At 40.5% G+C, this 6037-nt stretch overlaps 1 pseudogene; it reads left to right on the forward strand.

Moving 5' to 3' along the window:
- The first annotated feature begins 389 nt into the window (after positions 1-389).
- Positions 390-1338, forward strand: LOC123457706 (annotated as a pseudogene).
- The last annotated feature ends 4699 nt before the right edge of the window (positions 1339-6037 follow it).

The raw sequence follows: 6037 nt of genomic DNA on the forward strand, positions 1-6037 counted from the left end.
AAAAGTGTTGGCAGTAGGAAGTCTTTTACTGTTTGTCATTACTGACTTCTGTGAAAGATGTGTGTGAAATCAACAATCATTAAATGTGTTAATAACTGCTTGGTGTTTGACTCTTCTTTCTGAACTGTCATCTAAGACATTAAGCTATTAACTTTGATGCTCAAAATAAAATCATCTGAGGAAAAATGAAACTGCTGAGGGAGGATCTATTGGGCTTCTTGGAAGAAGTCTTCAGTAGATGACTACTAAATGTTTGCTGCAGGTTTCTCACCATAGAGGAAAGGGGGAAGGTGGGCTTTGTGACTGAATGATTTCATGGCTGTGTTCAAAATTTTATCACAGGCACTGTTTCAGCTCCCTTCCCAGAAGGAAGTCTTACGGAAAAGTGAATGGGGCAGAGCAACAATGTCACAGAATTTATACTCCTGGGCCTCACTCAGGATCCTGCTGGGCAAAAAAGTGCTGTTTGTCATGTTCTTACTCATCTACATTGTGACAATGGTGGGCAACCTGCTCATTATGGTGACAGTTATTGCTAGTCCCTCCTTGGACTCTCCAATGTACTTCTTCCTTGCCTACCTGTCACTCATGGATGCTGTTTATTCCACTGCCATCTCTCCTAAGTTGCTTGGAGACTTACTCAGTGATAAGAAGACCATCTCCTTCACAGCTTGCATGGGCCAGCTCTTTATAGAGCATTTATTTGGGGGTGCTGAGGTCTTCCTTTTGGTGAAGATGGCCTATGATCGCTATGTGGCTATTTGTAAGCCATTGCACTATTTGACCATCATGAAACGAAGGGTTTGTATCCTCCTCTTAGTGGTGGCCTGGGTTGGAGGGTTTATACATTCTGTGTTTCAACTCATATTTGTGTCCAGTCTCCCTTTCTGTGGCCCCAATGTCATTGACCACTTCATCTGTGACATGTACCCATTACTAGGACTTGCTTGCCGTGACATCTACTTCATTGGCCTCACTGTGGTTGCCAATGGTGGAGCCATCTGTGTGGTCATTTTCGTCCTTCTCCTGATCTCATATGGATTCATCCTTAACTCCCTTAAAACCTACAGTCGGGAAGGGAAGCCCAAGGCTTTGTCCACTTGTGGCTCCCACATCACTGTCATTGTTCTTTTTTTTGTTCCCTGTATTTTCATTTATGTGAGACCTGTTTCTAACTTCCCCATTGATAAATCCATTAGTGTGGTTTTTACAGTCATCACTCCCATGTTGAATCCTTTAATATACACCCTGAGAAATTCAGAGATGAAAAGTGCTATGAAAAAAGCCTGGTGTAATGAAGTAGATGCAGGTAGAATTAGAGTGCGTATCCCACACTGAACACATTTGTTATTTATTCTGAGGAGAAAAAAAGTCAAACGACAATAAAAAACAAAACTTGGCAGTGAAAAAGGTTTTGTTTGTTTCTGTGTTCACGTGTAACAGTGGCCGTGTGTGTGCACCACAGCGCACGTGTGAAGATTAGAGGACAACTTCAGGTGTGGACCCCTGCCTTCCACCTTGTTTGAAGCAAAGCCTCTTGTTGATCCCTGATCTGCTCCCCAGGATAGATGGCCCCCAATCTTCAGAGCATGTTCCTGTCTCCATTTCTCTTTTATGTGCACAGAGATCACAGTCAGTGCTAGAGCATCTAGCTTTACATGGGCGCTGGGATCTAAACTCAGGTGGATTTATTGTCATTTGACTTTTTAATGATTGCCCTCCTGACTGGAGTAATGTGGAATCACATAGTTGTTTTAATTTGCATTTTCCTGATGGTTGAGGATGTTGAACATTTTCTAGATGAGTGTTAGCCATTTGTATTTCTTCCTTTGAGAATTTCCTATTTAGTTCTTTACTTCATTATTGAGCAGATTGTTTGATAGTTTTAGCTTTTCAAGTTCTTTGTAGATCCTAGATATTAGGCCTCTGTCAGAGATGCAGCTGTTGAAGATTTCTCCAATTGTGGGCAGTTGGTAGGTTCTGTTTATGGTATGTGTTTAGTCAGGTTCATACTGCTGGCAGAAAACACTGGATCAAGACAGCTTTTGGAAGAAAGAGTTATTTTGGCTTACAGACTCTAGGGGAAACTTCATGATGGCAGGGAAAACAATGGCATGAGCAAAGAGTGGACATCACCTCCTGGCTATCATCAGGTGGACAACAGGAATAGGAGAATGTGCTCAAACACTGGAAAGGGGACACTGGTTATAATACCCATAAGCCTGCCCCCAACATTACCCTGCCTCCAAGAGGAATTAATTCCCAAATCTCCATCAGCTGGGAACCTGGCATTTAGAATACCTAAGTTTTGAGGGGACACATGAAATAAATTACCATAATATGTTTGTCCATACAAAAGCTTTTAAGCTTCAAGAGATCCCACTGGTTGAGTGATTAATTTCCTGGGCTGCAGGGGTATTGTTCAGGAAATCTTTCCCCACTCCTATATCATGGAGATTTCCCCCTGTTTTTTTTTTTTCTCCCAATCATTTAAGAGTTTGAGGTCTTATGTTGGGGTTTTTAGTCCATTTGGAGTTGATTTTTGTTCATGATGAGATGAGTGTGTCTGGTTTCATTTTTCTACATATGATTATCCAATTTGTCCAGCACCATTTGTTGAAGATGCTGTCTTTTCTCCAGAGCACATTGTTAGTTCCTTTGCCAAAGATCAAGTAGCTGTAGTGATTTGACCTAAGAAATTTGTTTTCTGTTCTGTTCCATTGATCTTTATGTGTGTGTTTATTCCAGTGCCATGCTGTTTTTTTTTTTTTAATTACTTATGTATACAGTGTGTATACAGCCATGTTGGTACCATCATTAGCCTCCTTCCTGTCCTCCCCCCTCCACAGTGACCCTCCTCATTGGGGAATGTGGGTCATGCGTTGTGGGGTTAGACATCAGTTATGGCTAAGAGACAATGTCTCTGTGTGTAATGACCCAACATATGGTTCTAACAATCTTTCCAACCCCTCTTCCGCAAATGTCCCTAAGCCATGTTAGGTTCATTTTAGGTCTACTTCAGGAATGAGGTCTTGGGAGCCTCTGTCTCTGGATATCTGGTTTGGTAGGAGCTCAGTGTTCTTGGTTTCTATCTCCTTCACCCTTTTGCTGGTACCAGGTTCACCAAGAACTCTTGTTCATTTCCCCAATCTTGATTTCAACTGGGGCCCAGGTGAGGTGCGATGGACTGATTCTCTCCTCAGGATCTGCGTACATCTGAAAAAGAAAAGTAAATTCTCCAACAGAGAGTGAAGTCAGTACCAGGGAAATGGGATAACTATGATTATTTTAGAGAGAGTTTAATGGGTGTAGGCCCTCTTGTATCCCAAGATTAGTGGGAGCTTGATAATGGAGAGTGGGTTCCTTTTTGGATATGGTTCTGACTTGTTTCCCAGATCCAGCTATGGTTTCCATTCCACTGAGTGGATCCATTAGCCAATTCCAGAGCAGTTGGTTATCCACCATGGCTGTGTGCCACTATTTCACTTGTGTGAACATTATGTCAGGTTGTTTACTGCTGAGTAGCTTAGACCATGAGTTGCTTGGAGAGATGTTGGTCATTTTCCCCAGTCTCTCATGGAGCACCTTCTGGCACTAGACAATCTGCCTAGGGACGGACTCTCTTCCAAATTCCAGCCAGGTGACTCCATGTTCCATAGCAACAGCATACAGTGTCTATGGCAGTAGGATCTTACCACTAACCTTTGGTGGGTAATCAAGCATTCTGACAGAAATCTGTCTTATCTCGGGAAACCTCATATGTGTCTCTGATCAACAGCTCATTATGGATGTTAACCATATGCGGGCACTGGGAGTTATAGGCCAGCACCAAGAAAAAGAGTGAAAAAAAAAAGAGGTAATACAAAAGAGATAGAGAAGAAAGAGAAGATGGAGAGAGAGAGAGAAAGAAACAGGAAAAGATAGAATATTTAGGTACTCTTCCTCATACCCTCACCAGGGCTCTGAAATTCAGGTGTTCCCTCTAAAGACCTGATTGATGAAAGTTCAACCATTTAGTTTGTATTTTATGGTGTAGAATTTTATGGTACCATTGCCATTTGGGTCCAGTTTTGTGGTCCATCCCCACCCTTACCCTCCTCTACCACCCCTCCCACCCAATTGTCTGGTCCTCAAGACACTTATTAGGTATGTCAGCATCTTGGGCAGATTCAGGTTAGGAGCCACAGATGAGTGAGACCATGCAACAATTACCTTTCCGTGATTGGGTGAGTTTGCTGAGAATGATCTATTTCAGGTTTGACCATTTTTCTTCAAATTTTATTGTGCCACTTTTTCTTACTTCTGTGTAGAATTCCATCATGTAGACATCCCACATCTTGGTTATCCATTTGTCTAACAATGGACATCTGGGTTTATTTCAGCTCTTAGTTATTATGAATTGAGCAGCTATAAACAAGGTTAAGCAAATCTTTCTGAACTGAGGGATGGAGCTTTTAGGGTAAATTCCCAGTAAGGGAATAACTGGTTCTGTTGGTAACTCTATAGTCAACCTTTTTATGAGTCTCCATAATGATTTCCATACTGGTTGTACCGTCTTGCATTCCCATCAAGAGTGAATGAGGGTTGCTATCCCTCCACATCCTCTCCAGCATTTGTTTTCATGTGATTTTTTACTGCTTGCTGTCCTTACTGGGGTGAGGTGGAATCTCATACTTGTTTTAATTGTCATTTCCCTGATGATAAGGGATGATAAACATTTTCTCAAATGTGTGTTTGTCATTTGTATTTCTTCCTCTGAGTACTCCCTGTCCAATTTTTGACCCATTTTATGAGTGATTTGTTTGACTTTTTATTGTATATGTTTTTGAGTTCTTTGTAGATTCTAGAAATTAGACTTCTGTCAGTTGTATAATGAGCAAACCTTTTCTCCCCAACTATGATGGTGTTGGTGGTTATTTCTGTTTTATTGTTAAGTAGGTTTTGTTGCATGAATTGTGGTACACATGCATTTGGTGCCTTAAGATTGATGATTGTGATATACTCTTGTTGGATCATTTCCTTGGTAAGAAAGAAGTGGCCTTCTTTGTCTTTTTTGATTACTTTTTATTTGAAGTGTATTTTATCTAATATTAGTATAGCTATGCCTGCTTGTTTCTTATTTCCATTTTCTTAAAATATTGTTTTCCAGCCCTTCACCCCGAGTAGGTGTCTGTCTTCAGAGTTGAGTTGGGTTTCTTGAAGACAGCAGATTGAGGGGTCTAATTTTCTGATCCATCATGTTAGTTTATCTTGATGGGTGAATTAAGGCCATTAATATTTAGGGTAACAACTGTGAGGTTTGATTTAATCCCTGCCATATTGTGGTGGTTTGTGTGGTTTGGTGTTTTCATGGACTTTGTAGGTTTTTGTGCCTTCTCTAAGTTTGGTTACTGTTACTTCTTGTAGGAAATTGAGGTTGGTTTTATTTAATTCTTCAGTGTGGAGAATTCCCTGAAATACTTTCTGTAAGTTTGGCTTTGTGTTCATAGAATTGTAAAGCTAAGTTTTATTATGGAATGTTTTTCTTTCACAATCTCTTATGAGGGATAATTTTGCTGGGGAGAATAGTTTGATTTGGAAACCATAGGTTCTTAGACTTTGCAGTGTTCAATTCCAGGCCCTTCTGGCTTTCAGGTTTCAACTGAGAAGTCTGAAGTCATTCTGATAAGGTTACAAATATGTAATGTGTTGTTTCCCCATAGCTGCCTTTAGGACTTTCTGTTTGTGATAGATGTTTACTGCCTTAATGACAATGTGTTTTGGAGAATTTCTCTTCTGGTCCAGTTTGTTTGGAGTTCTGTTAGCTTCTTGTAACTTGATGGGATTTTCCTTTGAGAGACTGGTATCATTTTCTTCAATAATTTTGATGAATAAGCTCTCCATGCCTTTGGTCTGTATTTCTTCTTCTGGTATTCCTATGATGTGAATGTTGGGACGTTTAAGGGTATCCCACAGTTACCTCATGTTCTGTTCACAGAAATTTTTGAACTTACTGAAACTTTTGGTCTCACAAACTGATTCTTCTGTTTTGTCTTTC

Source organism: Jaculus jaculus, chromosome 1 (genome assembly GCF_020740685.1).
Source record: "Jaculus jaculus isolate mJacJac1 chromosome 1, mJacJac1.mat.Y.cur, whole genome shotgun sequence".
Taxonomy (NCBI): Eukaryota; Metazoa; Chordata; class Mammalia; order Rodentia; family Dipodidae; genus Jaculus; species Jaculus jaculus.